This window comes from Mobula birostris, chromosome 9 (assembly GCF_030028105.1).
Source record: "Mobula birostris isolate sMobBir1 chromosome 9, sMobBir1.hap1, whole genome shotgun sequence".
NCBI classification, from domain to species: Eukaryota; Metazoa; Chordata; class Chondrichthyes; order Myliobatiformes; family Myliobatidae; genus Mobula; species Mobula birostris.
The window spans coordinates 130,257,956-130,272,999 of NC_092378.1; positions in this window are offsets into that span (position 1 = coordinate 130,257,956).

Sequence of the window (15,044 nt, forward strand, 5' to 3'; positions counted from 1 at the left end):
AGGTGAACTTTCATGCAAAGAGGAGGAAGCACAAAACTGCAGATACTGGATGATCTGAACAAATGGGAACTGCTTTGTGACATTTCCCACACTGCATAGAAAAGTCACCAGCTTTCAGTTTCAATACAACACCAGAGCTTTTCATGAAGTGATATGGTACCAAAACAGGCTCTTCAGCCCAACTTTCCTATCCACGTACCTGTCCAAGTGTCTTCTAAATGTTGTTATTCTACCTGTCTCAATCACTTCTTCCAGCAACGCACCTTGTATATATACCAACTTTTGCATGAAGAAGTCCTTTTAAAATCTTTCCTCACTCACCTTAAATCTAGCTTTTGATTCTCCTTCCCTGATTAAAGGCTGTGTGAATTCACCCTACCTATGTCCATCATGATTTTGTGCACCTCAGTAAGGATACCTCTCTGTCTCCTAAGCTACAAGGAATCAATTCCTAGACGGCCCATCCTCTCCCTATAACTCAAACCCACAAATCTTGGAAACGTTCTCGTAAATCTTCTTTGCACCCCTTCCATCTTAATAACATCTCTCCTATGACACAGTAACCAAAACCGTGCATAATACTCCAAGTGTGGCCTCACCAATCTCCGATCTCAAAAATCAGATATCCTTACTTTTTCCTAGAAACTTGCCAACTAAGATCGATACTAACTGCCTCTCGGTTTTTTTGCACTACCTTACTTTCCATTTTTCTATTTTCTATTTATGATTTGTAATTTAAGTTTTTAATATTTACTAATTTTTACTATCTTTAATATTTTATATTTGTAATCCAGGGAGTGGGAAGCACAGAATCAAATATCGCTGTGATGATTGTACGTTCTAGTACGAATTATTTGGCGACAATAAAGTATAAAGTGCCTTGTTTAGACTCTGACCTCAGATATCAAAAACATTCCACTACTTAGAAATTCTCCTGGACTGCCTGGCCTAGGAATTCATTTAAAAGCGTTGTGCAGTTGAAAATTGGCAGAAATATTGTGATAATTTCTACCAATCCTAGTACCCTTTGTGAAATTAACCCTGAAGGTCCCTTTTTATCACCTTTTTTTCCCAGTATAGAATTCCCCAAGTGACATCAACAGTTGTGCAGCACCTAGCATGTGTGATTGGAATGACTTATTAGCCTTTTTTAGTCTGATTTTCTCTGAAAAACATCTCCCCTTACAGAACAACTGGGCTTTGCCAACCCATTCTCCTCTGAACTTGGCATCTAAATCAGTTCCTTGCCCACACCAAGACCTGGGACCCTCCTGAGCTCACAGACTGCTTTGGCTTTGGGCCAGTTTCCTGGCCTCAGGATCAGTCCAGTCAGAGATCTCAGAGTTTGCCAGTCCTGATTCAGGGAGAGAAGACTTCAGATACTTCTCCTTCAGCCTTGTCCTGAACACTCGCCTTCTCCAAAGTGCAGGCATTCAGGAATACTACACTCATTTGTAGAGAGCCGAGCGAGTTCCTGCTTGAAGGATGACCACAGCTCCATGTCACATATCCTTTCCACAAAAAGTGCCACACCCTGTTATTCAGCCCGCACCGATGCCATTGAAGTCTTCTCCAAGCTCCTTTCCATCATTGCAGTATGAATTTGTGCCATCACAACCATCCCCGGGGGTCAGGGGGGTTGCTTCTTCTACTCGGACATGCCTCTTTGAGATACCTAGAGTCATGGCATCAATAGAGCACTGCAGCACCTAAACAGACACTGCAGCCTACCTTGCCAATGCTGGTCTGGTTTTCTGCCTAGTCCCACCCACCTGCACCCCGGACCATTGCCCTCTACATCTCTTAAAACCAAGATTGAGGCTGCTCGGCCAAATGTGTAAAGGTGCAAGCAGTCACAATAATAGAAGCCACACCGGAACACCTGACAGCACTGCTTTGTGCACGGTCTCTATCCTGACTGATTAAACTTAAAACAAAAATGCAGAAGAGAACAGCATGCCCCATGTTATACCAGGTAATAAATGCAAATTATCAGTACTGAAGCTGCAGGACCTCACTTTAATGAAATCTCTGGCAATTTTCTGAAGTAATTTGAATGCCCGGATTCAGGTCCCATGTTAATGAAACCTGTTCCTCCACAACAAGACATATATATAAAAAAGAATTTGTTCATCTGGTCTTTGCAATCAATCCTCTCCTGTATCCAAGGTGGTGGTCAATGACTAGCTGCCATCTGAAAACACTCGAGATCAAGACTGCTTTGATATTTCATGGAAATGTGTACTCTTTTGAATTGCACATTGTCACTAATATTGTAAGGGTCATTTATTTGTGGCATAAATCCTGACTGACTCTAATTGAGGTTAGGCGGTAAGGTGTGGATGCTGCACCTAAGTCATTGACACCATTATCAGTAGGGTGGAGATTGGCATCACCTGATGAAACAAGTTAAGATGGTAGAGTGAGAAGGGAATAACTCCGTATTATTTATTTACATACAAAAACCTGACAGAGGATGCCGATTGAAAACCCAAACTCCAACACCCCAAACTGTAGTAGCACCGCACTAATCTCTATGCTGCCATGGTGAAAAAAATCTCATTTGATTATTCAGGTGCAAATGTGGTCTCAATTAATGCTAAACTACTCTCTGGCACAGAAACTTGATTGCTCAACGCTTGAATAGGTCTTCATTCTGCTGTGGTTGGCTGAGACTAGAACTACAGCTCGTGGGTTAAGGATAAAAGGTGAAATGTTTAAAGGGAACATGAGGGGGAACTTCATTCGGAGGGCGGTGAGAGTGTGGAACAAGCTGCCAGTGCAAGTTGTGGATGCGGGTTCGATTTCAACATTTAAGAGAAGTTTGGATAAATAAGTACATGAATGAGAGGGCTATGATCCAGGTGCAGGTCAATAGGATTAGATAGAATAATGGTTTGGCATAGATTAGATGGGCTGAAGGGCCTGTTTCTGTATTGTAGTGCTCTATGACTCTGTAATTTGTACTGGAGATTTCAGAAGCATAAAAGCATTTCAATAAATTTGCAAATTAGGAACTTAAAATAAAAGCACAAGAGGTTGGAAATACTAACAAGCCAGACTGCATCAGGGGAGGGAGAAACACACACACGTTTTTGCTGTCTTTTATACCTGTTTTGTAATTCCATCTTTCTTCATTCTACTGATGTAAATTACTTGTATGTTTCCTGGCTTATCTCAGTGAGGATTCTTTAATGATTGAATAAAGAGCCTCACTGTTTGTTCTGCTCATCTGAATTGCAGAAATGTCCCACAGAGGGTGTGTGTTGTATCAGATGCCAGGTCAGAGCAGAGCCCTGAGAAACGTGGAGTGGGCTGCTAACACCACAAAAAAAGGTAACAAGAGTCCTTCACTGGAAAATCAAAACTGATGTTTCAAACACTTGAGAGCACAAGCGAGAACACAATTCTACACCAGAGATTAACAATTCCACAGGAAATGCAATACATTGAAGAATTATTAGTGATACAAAGCTCAAAACAGATTTATGCTCCATTTCCAGCTTTTGCTATACCAATCAATGACTAGAAAATTGAAACTGAGCATAAATCCATTTGAGAGTTTAGCTCCATTTGAGTAACCATAATTTTCTTTTCAGCACAGTCACTCCAGCTGAAAATATTCCATGTACTGAGAGCTGAGCTTAACTTCCCAGTACACAGCTTCGGTTCCCTTCCACATCTTTACTTATTTCCTTTCCTCTCTGCTGCTCTGCATTCTTATCTCTTGTATGTTTCGTGTATGATAATCCTCAGAAGTTCTTCAGTTATATATCAGTAAAAAGGTGACTAGGGAGAGACTAGGCCCTCTTAAAAAAAACATCAAAGGCTACCTATGTGTGGAGCTGCTGGACATGGCAGAGACCTTTAAAGTCTATTTCAGTTATCCACTGACCAATATGTGTTTTGTAAAAGCTGTCTTCTGCTATTTCAGTATGAGCATATAAGATGATTTCTCCGAGTCTTACAATAGCTACCATTGCTGTGGTATTTTTCAGCTATTGATTAAGTTATAAACACTTAATCACTGCAATTGAATGTTTTCTTAATGTACAATATGCCATTCATCACTTTTAATCTACCTTCCCTTTCTGTGTTGCTATGTTAACTGGCAGAGGGATTACTAAGAACGTGTTAGATATGGGCAAGGATGCAAAGCACATAACTTCATATCACTTGCTCAGAATTCATCTACCCAAAGTTTATCTGCTCTAATTTCAATAATACAGAGCATCAGAAGGGACCTATACTGTACCAAGAGACAGTCACCCATTTAACAAGAGATATTGAGGCTTGTTAGAGCTTATTTTGGAGATGCAATATAGCAAATATTAACTTTGACAGTAACTAGCCTTCAGATCTGAATATGGATTGTAGATTGAATTTAAAACACAGCTCGGAACAATCCCAATTGACTGATATGGCTGCAAATTCATGACTGTAATCAACCCCCCATTGCATGAATGTAACTCAGAGACAACAGTAATTAATCGCATTTTGGGTGCATTGGTGGGAATACCCAGGAATCTAAAAATTACGTGCAACTCAAAAGAAGCACTATGAGATCATTGTAACTATAGAAATTTTCATGTTACCTTTGTTCATTAAACATATAAAAATGTGCTGTAATGTTGTGTAAGGAGGTTTCGATTTTTCTGTTACTGCGGAGGCTAATTAAAATGGCGTCTTTGTTATGTTAATCTGGAGAATGCGGCTTTGTTGTGTTAAACACTGAGAAAGTTTGTGCTAACAGTTTGTTTTTGCTTTAGAGTCTGATAAGAGAGCGTTATTAACCAGTTGGGATAGTTGTTATGGTTTTGGTGTATTTGAAGATACTGTATGCGCGGGGTTTTGGAGCAGAAGGCGGGAGAGCGAGACAGAGGATGGACGAAGTGCTGTGAGTCCGCTAACGGGGTCGGACCCCGAGCGGGACGTTCAGCGAGGAGGCGGAGACGGACTCGTGTGGAGCGTCTGGTCGACCATCGTTGTTGGTCCCAGGCGGCCGGTCGAGGTGGTCCGAGGGGTCGCAGGGTGAAGAAGAACCTTGAGCTCCAACGGTTTTGTGCACGAAGAGATTGAACTTTGATAAATGTGGCGCCTTTTATTTTCCTTTTATATTTTATTCTCTTTTAATTATATAGTTCCAGTAATATCTATAAACTGTAAATCAGTTAATTGCATCTGGTGTATTGTCTGTTATTTGGGTGGGGTGGGGTACCTCACACAGCATCCATACAAATGAATTATCCAGTTTGGGGGGGCCGAGGCTGTTTCCCTAGACGACAGTGAGCCGAGCGACCCTGAGGGTGGCCGGGGGGGCTACAGTTGAATTGGGGAGCCTCTCTCAGGAGAGACTCCAAAGGCTCCCAGCTTGTGTGTGTCCCAAACAAAGACTTTGCTATCTACCAGCTGCATCTCTCTGGTGGCTTCATTCACAGTCATGACATTTGGGGGCTCATCTGGAATATGTTTGTACCCCATCATGTGGCCAGCAGTATCAGCATTTCTCAAGGCTCTGGTTAGGAAAATGAAGGAAGCGTGCATCACATTTAGGCAGCTGGGTATAAATTAATCCCTCATGGATTTGACAGGAAAGATAATTCCAAGAAGTTCTTCACTTACAGGTATATTAACAGTAAGAGGGTGACGAGGAAGAGACCAAGTCCTCTTAAAGAGCTCCAGGGCCACCTATGTGTGGAGCTGCAAGAGGTGCTAAGGATTTTGTCTATTTCTCCACTGTGCTTACTAAAGAGAATATCATGGATGCCAAAGCGATGCGAGTAATAGGTAGTGAGGTCATGGACCATATGCATATTACAAGAAAGAAGGAATTTGCTGCCTTGAAGCACATTTAGGTGGACAAAGCCCTAGGGCCTGACCAGGTGCACCCCTGGATCTCATTGGAAGCCAGGAAAGAAATTGTGGAGCTCCTTGTAGAGATATTTTACTTTGTTGTAAACTGCTGGTGAAGTTCCAGAAACCCAAATGAAGGCTAATATGATTCCATTGTTCAACAAGGATAGCAAAGACAGATGAGTATGTCAGAATGTTCTTTCCTTTATCTACACAACATTGGCAATGTGGACAATTTCCTTTGAAATCCAGCATATATCCCGTAATCTAGCATCCAAATTTATAGGGGACAGCGTAGGCCGGAGATTGTGCCCCTTAGAGAGCCGAGTCAGAATCGGAATGGTTATCATTAGCATATGATGTGAAATGTGTTGTTTTGCAGCACCAGCACAGTGTAAAGACATAAAAATCTATAAATTACAAACATTTTTAAAACAGCAAAAAAGCTAATGTACATGTGTTCATGGAGGATTCATAAATCTGATAGTGGAGAAGAAACTGAGTCAGTGTAAATCATTCAGGCTCCTATACCTCCTCTGTTATGAGACAGGACAAGTCCTGGATGGTGAGGGTCCTCAATGATCAATGCCACCTTTTTGAGGTACCACCTCTTGAAGATGTCCTCAATGGTGGAGAGGGTTGAGTCCATGATGGAGCTGGCTGAGACTACAGCCTTCTGCATCCTCTTTCAAGCTCGTCCATTGGAGCTTCCATACCAGGCTCTGATGCAACCAGTCACAAAGCTCTCCACCATACATCTGTAAATGCTTGCAAGAGCCTTTGGTGATATGACGTATCTCCTCAAATTCTTAATAAGTGATGGGTGCACAGAACGTGCTACCAGGGGTGGTGGTAGTGGCAGATACATTCAAGACATTTAACAAACTCTTAGACAGCCGCATTGACGATAGAAAAATGGAGAGTTCTGTAGGAGGGAAGTGTTAGATTGATCTTGGAGTAGGTTACGAGGTTGGCACAACATTGTGGGTTGAAAGGCGTGTACAGAGTGGTAGTGCTCCATGTTCTAAGAAGGCATTGCCTTCAAATTAAAGCTAAGCTATTTCAGTGCACTATTAAGAAGCAAGTCCATTTTTACAAAAATAGAACCTTTACCCCAAAGTTGGATCAGATGAAACATTCTTCAGCCTAGACTGCTAGATTGTTATTAGGCAAGTGTAATAAAGGTTGTGCAATTCGGATGGACAGAGTTATGCTACACATCAGCCTTTAACATCAGATCCTACCCTTATCCTCCAGCTCTCACTTCAAAGAGTTCTTTGCTTCAAAATTGTAAATCCATTATTTTTATATTATTTAAATTCCAAAAGTATTTATGACAGTCAATGGTATTTTTTATGCAGAAATTATTTATGATCTTGATTTCTTATTCAACTTTGCTCAATAATGACTACCAAGGAAAAAAGATCATTAACCTCTCTGAATAACTTTATGCACCCAGACTAAAATAATCATGCTTTAATCTCTTTCTTCAAAAAAAAATTTTAAATTAAACTCACAAAATATTGTAATTTACCTCTTTATCAACTGAAATTACACAAGACATTAGCTTTTTCTCAACATATTCAACGATTTTGAATAACACACACAAAATGCTGGAGGAACTCAGTAGGTCAGGCAGCATCTATGGAAAGGAATAAAGAACTGACATTTCATCAGGACTGGGGATGGTTTTGAATTTCTATTTCCCTGATTTTGTCATTTGATTTGTAGTTTCCTCATCAACTTTATGAAACATAATACTTAACTGGTTACTAAAATTAAATCATTTTGCAAGTGAGGTCTTTATTCTTAGTATTGTACAAACCCCATTTCCAGAAAAGTTGGAATATTTTCCAAAATGCAATAAAAACAAAAATCTGTGATATGTTAATTCACATGAACCTTTATTTAACTGACAAAAGTACAAAGAAAAGATTTTCAATAGTTTTACTGACCAACTTAATTGTATTTTGTAAATACCCATCATGTGCTAGGCTGAATCCATTACCTTTTGTGGGGTTTTCCATTCAAAGGGATTGGTGTTCCATCACACAGCTGGTCAGCACACTTTCCACCATACATCTATAGAAGCTCACCAAGGTTTTTGATGGCATTCCGAATCTCTGCAGACTCCTGAGGAAGTAGAGATACTGTCATGCTTTCTTCCAAATTATGTTTATAGCAAGCAAGTAGACTACAAAGCCTAAATTGGGAAGTTAGGAATAAATTTTAGCCTTACCAGCAACAACCAAATCTGGAGAAAAAAAAATACCAAAAACAAAATAATATTGTTTAAGAGATGTAGAAGAAATAGAATGGCAGCCTGAAGTGGTTGTTTGAAGTAGAAGACTTGAAATTCAGAAACCCAATGCCGTTGACGTCTTAGTTATCCATTCCCAACGCATTATATCCTGTTCTGCTAATGTTGGTGTTCAATCAAGACCCAAGCCCCAACACTGCCTGGCACCATTCTTCCCTCAGCCTCTCCACCAGTTCATTCCTTTTGTACCTCAAAGTTCAGTTCTCTGATGGCTATTTCATGGCATGGAATGGACAGACCAGCCCATAGCCACATGAACTGTCCATCGTGAGGCAGATTGTGGACAGGAGGGGAGGACTGGAATGTTTGGTGAGCTGCAGGTTGTCAGATGATTAACTCAATGTCACAGATCAACAGATCGGGTGGCAGTGTCAAGATTTAGTTAACAGGACAGGAGGAACCCAGAATTTAGGTAAACAAAATAATGGCCCACAAGTCTGGCAAATCAGCGTTCTGATTTTCCTGATTGCATGATTTGACCTAGAGCTTGATTCTTGGTTAAACTCTAATACGAATCTGGGAACAATCGAGGACGAGTACATCATCACAGGTAATATTCTATCTGTCCTAGTTACATAGCTTTAAATTGATTGTTACACTGACAAAGATGCTCTGCATTTGATATGAGATTTTAAATGGTCAATTAATAACTGGGACTCATTGAGAGGACCTTTCTACATCTATTCCTGGTGATAACTTTCACTGATTGCAGTTGTGAAAAGGTAAAAATATTTAATAAACAATAAAGTCTATGGATCTTGCGGTGCTGCAGTTCTGCAGACAACGTCACATAGTGTAAAGGAGCTGTCAAAACAATCTCAGGATTGAATTGCTCCACTAGCTAAATCAGCTGAGTGTGCAAATAATACGTCTCTAAAGAATCAATCTAACACTCCGGGACATAAAATAACTCACTTTGTTTTATGTGCCAACTAAGTTTTTAATTCCCTAAATGTCACGTTTAATTAACTAAGCAGACTTGGGAATAAAGTGGCCTGAAGAGAATGGCAAGGAAGAAAAGATGGTGAAGAAAAGACATCAAGCAAGTATAAGAGTGAGAAATTATTTAACATGATAGGCCTTTGCATGGGTAAAAGTACATGTGTGAAAATGGATTAAGGTTGTATTAAGGATGGAGTGTAAGACTGGAAGAGACAATGCTTTTTTATCTTCTGCTGATGAAGAGGGGAAGAGGGGTTATGTTTGTGATGGGTGTGGTCTGATTCTGTGCTGGCTGCTTCGCTGGTGTATAGACAGAATCCACAGAGGGAGGGACGTTTTCTATAAATGTTCCTGGAGGTCTATGTTTCTGAATTGTATATTTTATTGGTTGGTACCACTTTACGAAACTACAGAAAGAAACTTTGTTTTGCACAGGCAAGTTCTTATATAAATGAATCTCAGTTTTAGTTTGAATAACTGGCTATTTCCCAACCCCAACCTCCATCTATCCTAGTTGGTGAAAGAGAGAAAACAGTGAAACACTTACAAAGTCAAGGTGTCATAAATACTGGTAAAAGTACAAGTATATTTTGTTATATTTGTTCATTTTATATATATATGTGCAAAAACAGTATGTCTGTTATTTTCATCATCAATTCTTTCATTACAACAGAAATCTGAATCCAAAATAGTGTTTATGAAACTTTTTTTCTAAGATACTGGTTACATCAAGTGAAAGAATGGCACAGAGGGAATCTGCTACCTCACCTTCTGGCAGATGGGATTCAGTCCTAACCTTTAGTACCGTTTGTGTGAATGTATCATTTTCCCCAGACACCCCAGTTTCTTCCCACTTCCCAATCACATGGAGTCTGTTAGGTTAATCAGCCATGTTAATTTTTCCCCAGTTGAAAATCAGTTAGAGATACGAAGGACGAAAATGGGATGAGTGTAAGATTGGTGTGAATTAGTGCTTGATGGTTAGTGCGGACTCAGTGGACTGAAAGGTATGTTTCGTGTTATATGGCTCCAAAATAGAGTTGTGGTCCTTGGAGAAAGTTTGCTGCAGCAGTGGGAGGGAGCTTAGATTATTCAGGGTAAGTAAAATGGGAGAACTCCAAACAACCTCTGCATTATTTTTCAATGTTAATTCACTACAAAGTATAGTGAAATGCATTAATGCTTTCTGGGACATAACTGTCACTCCCCTTGCTTTGGTTATCCCATAGATGTGTAAAATGTACTTTTAGAACACAGTTGAGGAAGAATTTCTTTAGCCACAGGGTGTTGAACCTGGGGCTGTCTACAAGAAGGATCAGAGCTGACTCTATTTCCTGAGGAGACTAAGGACCTTTAACATCCGCTGGACGATGCTGAGGATGTTCTACGAGTCTGTGGTGGCCAGTGCGATCATGTTTGCTGTTGTGTGCTGGGGCAGCAGGCTGAGGGTAGCAGACACCAACAGAATCAACAAACTCATTCGTAAGGCCAGTGATGTTGTGGGGATGGAACTGGACTCTCTCACGGTGGTGTCTGAAAAGAGGATGCTGTCCAAGTTGCATGCCATCTTGGACAATGTCTCCCATCCACTACATAATGTACTGGTTGGGCACAGGAGTACATTCAGCCAGAGACTCATTCCACCAAGGTGCAACACAGAGCGTCATAGGAAGTCATTCCTGCCTGTGGCCATCAAACTTTACAACTCCTCCCTTGGAGGGTCAGACACCCTGAGCCAATAGGCTGGTCCTGCACTTATTTCCTGGCATAATTTACATATTACTATTTAACTATTTATGGTTTTATTACTATTTAATTATTTATGGTGCAACTGTAACGAAAACCAATTTCCCCCGGGACCAATAAAGTATTACTATGACTATGAATTTATTGCAACAGATAGTTACGGAGGCCAAGTCACTGGGTATATTTAAAGCAGAGGGCGATAGGTTCTTGATTAGTAAGGGTGAAGGCAGTAGAATGGGGTTGAGAGGAACAATAGATGAGGCATGATGAAATGGCAGAGCAGACTCAATGGGCCAAATGGGCTAATTCTGTTTCTATGTTTAATAGTCTTGGGGCCATTTATTTCTTAAAATATTTCTACCTTGAAAACATCAGGAGTGTTGATCCAAAGGTTAGGTTATTGATCATTTCTACAAAGATGTAATTGCTGCCACTATTAACTAAATAACAAGATATTCTCTGGATGTTTGACAATACATTTGTAATGAGACAGAACTCTCTTCCACAGGCAACTATTTAATTCTGACATTAATTCAATGGTTTAGGACTTTCCACTTTTTTTATGATGTTCTGAAAACAGCTGGATCCTGTATGACATACTATCAGATCACCAGGAGGTGGCAAGAGTGGGCTCCTTCACTCTGTCCCTCTGACTCTCAACACAGGTGCTCCTCAGGACCGTGTCCTAAGCCCCCTCCTTTACTCTCTGTATACCCATGACAGTGTTGCCACCCACAGCTCCAATCTGCTAGTTAAATTTTCCTGACAACCCTACATTCATTGGTCTAATCTCCAATAATAACGAGGCAGCCTACAGAGAAGAAGTTATCACCCTGACACAGAGATATCAAGAAAACAACCTCTCCCTCAATGTCGCAGAAACAAAGGATCTGGTTGTGGACTACTGGATCTAGGGTTGAGAGGGTGAACAGCTTTAAGTTCCTCGGCATACACATCACCAAGGATTTCACATGGTCTGTACATACCAGCTGCGTGGTGAAAAATACACAACAGTACCTCTTTCACCTCAGATGGTTGAAGAAGTTTGGTATGGACCTCCGGATCCCAAGAACTTTCTACAGGGGCACAATTGAGAGCATCCTGACTGGATGCATCACTGTCTGGTATGGGAAATGCTCTCCCCTCAATTGCAGGGCTCTGCAGAAAGTGGTGCGGACAGCTAGCGCAACTGTAGATGTGAATTTCCCACTATTCAGGACATTTACAAAGACGTACGTAAAAAGGGCCTGAAGGATCATTGGGGACCAGAGTCATCCCAACCACAAACTGTTCCAGCTGCTACCATCCAGGAAACGGTATCACAGGATAAAAGCCAGGACCAACAGGCTCTGGGACAGCTTCTTCCACCAGGCTATCAGACTGCTTAATTCATGCTGATACAATTGTATTTCTATGCTGTATTGACTGTCCTGCTGTACATACTATTTATTACAAATTACTATAAATTGCACATTGCACATTTAGACAGAGAAGTAATGTAAAAATTTTTACTCCTCATGTATGTGAAAGATGCAAGTAATAAAGTCAATTCAATTAAAATTACATTTTTAATAACTTTATTGTTTCCAGCAGATAATAAAACATAGCTGTCATGACTCAAATGTCTCATAAAGTTGATCCAAAAACCAAAGCGGTAATTACAATTTTCATAATACATAATACATTAATAAAGCCGGAGGTACTCAACAGGCCAGGCAGCATCTATGGAAAGGAGTAAACAGTCAACATTTATTCATTTCCATAGGTGCTTCCTGACCTGCTGAGATCCCCCTGCATTTTATGTGTTTGCTTTGGATTTCCAGCATCTGCAGATTTCTCATGCTTTTGACATTAATAAACATAACTAGATATCGTACTTTAGACAAGGTTGAAAAACAGTGCAAGATTTTGCTGATCTCTGTATAGGTCCATGTATAGAACAGTATAAAGAGACAACAAAACATATACAATCAGTGGCCACTTTATTACATACATCTGTACTCCTGCTCGTTAATACAAATATCTAATCAGCCAATCATGTGGCAGAAACTGTATGCATAAAGGTATGCAGACATGGTCAAGAGGTTCATTTGTTGTTCAGACCAAACATCAGAATGGGGAAGAAATGTGATCCAAGTGACTTTGACCATGGAATGATTGTTCATGCCAAACAGGGTAGTTTGAGTATCTCAGAAACAGCTGATCACGGACAACAGTCTGCAGAGTTTACAGAGAATGGTGGGGGAAAGAAAACAAAAGAATCATCCAGTAAGTAGCAGTTCTGTGGGTGAGAAAGCCTTGTTAATGAGAGAGGTCAGAGGAGAATGACCAGACTGGTTCAAGCTGACAGGAAGGTGACAGTAACTCAAATAACCATGTGCTACAACAGTGGTGTGCAGAAGAGCATCTCTGAATACACAACACGTCAAATCTTGAAGTGGATGGACTACAGCAGCAGAAGACCATGAACATACACGTGGTGTATTTACAGTGGATCGTGACATTCAGAGCTGCTGATGGACTTGAAGTGTAGTTATTTTCTTTAATACAGTCCTATTATTGTCAAAAGCAGAACCTGTGATAGAAGAATCGCAAGGCAGAAAATAACAGTAGTATATTGCGCACTGACTCTTCTTTCTGCACTACATTATTGACTAGCATTTCTGTGCTAATAATTGCAATGCAAGTGCAGAGGCCTAGCAAAAAGAAAAAAGCTTAAGCTGTTTTTTCCCTTTCCCTCCATCTATAACTTTAAAGAGAGTGCACATTTCCACATACTCTGTCCCTATTTTCTTTAAGTTAACCTGATACATACAGTATTATCAAAGATATGAAAGTAATTGATAGAGATGATTCAAACAGACTGGAAACCATATACTTGAAGAAAAGTTTGAATCTTGTTAAGATTAAGAAGGAAAGTCAAGGTAACATTACTTCACAAAGATAATAAAAACACAAAGACAGAAATGGAACTTTCTTGCACAAGAATTCAAGTCCAAGGATCAGCCGATTCCTTTTATCCATTCTGGAACACAGATTGGCAATATTATTTCTAATTATTGAGTTCAGGAAGAATTTAGAAAATGAGCTGCAAATAAATTTTGTGGAGAGGAAGTTGTTGGCATTTAGTATGAACATTTGTTCACTTTGCTGACCTTGATCATCTATTCCTGTGTCTCTCTAATGTAGATTCCAGGTTTATTCCAGCCATTTGAAGCCAATGCACTCCAATTCAAATCACATTTGAAGCTGGTGTTCTACACTCAGCTGCTTGTTCAAATGCAATGTTTTATCATTTGGCGTTGCCCTGTTTTTTGTTCAATATCTAAAGCGGATTTCATTCAGCACAATCCTTCATCTTAAATGCACCACGGCTGCGTAGCAATTAACATGACACTATGACAGTTCGGGGCATTCAGGAGTTTGGAGTTTAATCTTGACACCATTCTGTAAGAAGTCTCTGTATGTCCTCCCCGTGGAATGCATGGGTTTTTTCTGAGTACTTCCACAGTCCAAAGATGTAGCAGGTAGGTTAATTGGTCGTTGTAAGTTGTTCCATGATAAGGTTAGGGTTATTTGGGGTGTGAAGTTGCTGAGGCAGCATAGCTCAGAGGGCTGGAAGGAGCTACTCTGCACTGTTTTGCCAAATAAATTAATTAATAGGCAGACAAAATATCACCCACTGCTACATTTAACGTTCTTGCGTTCACATTCTGTATTTCTGAAGATTAGACAGACCTTTCTATACACGATTATAATTACAAGCTGCAAGCTGTTAGGGACTATAATTGTCATGCTTCATGAAGGATTCCTGACAAGCAGACACAGGATGAGCTTGACATTTTGCTAACCAAAATTAATTTTAAGACCTTCAAAGGAACATTGAAGTATACTATAGTTTTTTTCATTTAAAATGCAATATTTGGTTTCACTGTCCTTTGACAGAGTACAGAGAGTTCTGACGTGATAAAGGATTAGAGCATGTCAAAATCTGATTAGCATCAAATAGGATGCTGTTCTGGCAAATCAAATTTTCATGATTGAGATTCTATAGCATAACATGAAAAGATGAGGATACAACTGAAAATCTACAGTCAGAATAACATTTATTTTCCCACAAGTATCATCATTTCAATTTCATTGATGTTGCCTGCGTGCGAAGGAGAGTTCTGTCCCATTAAAG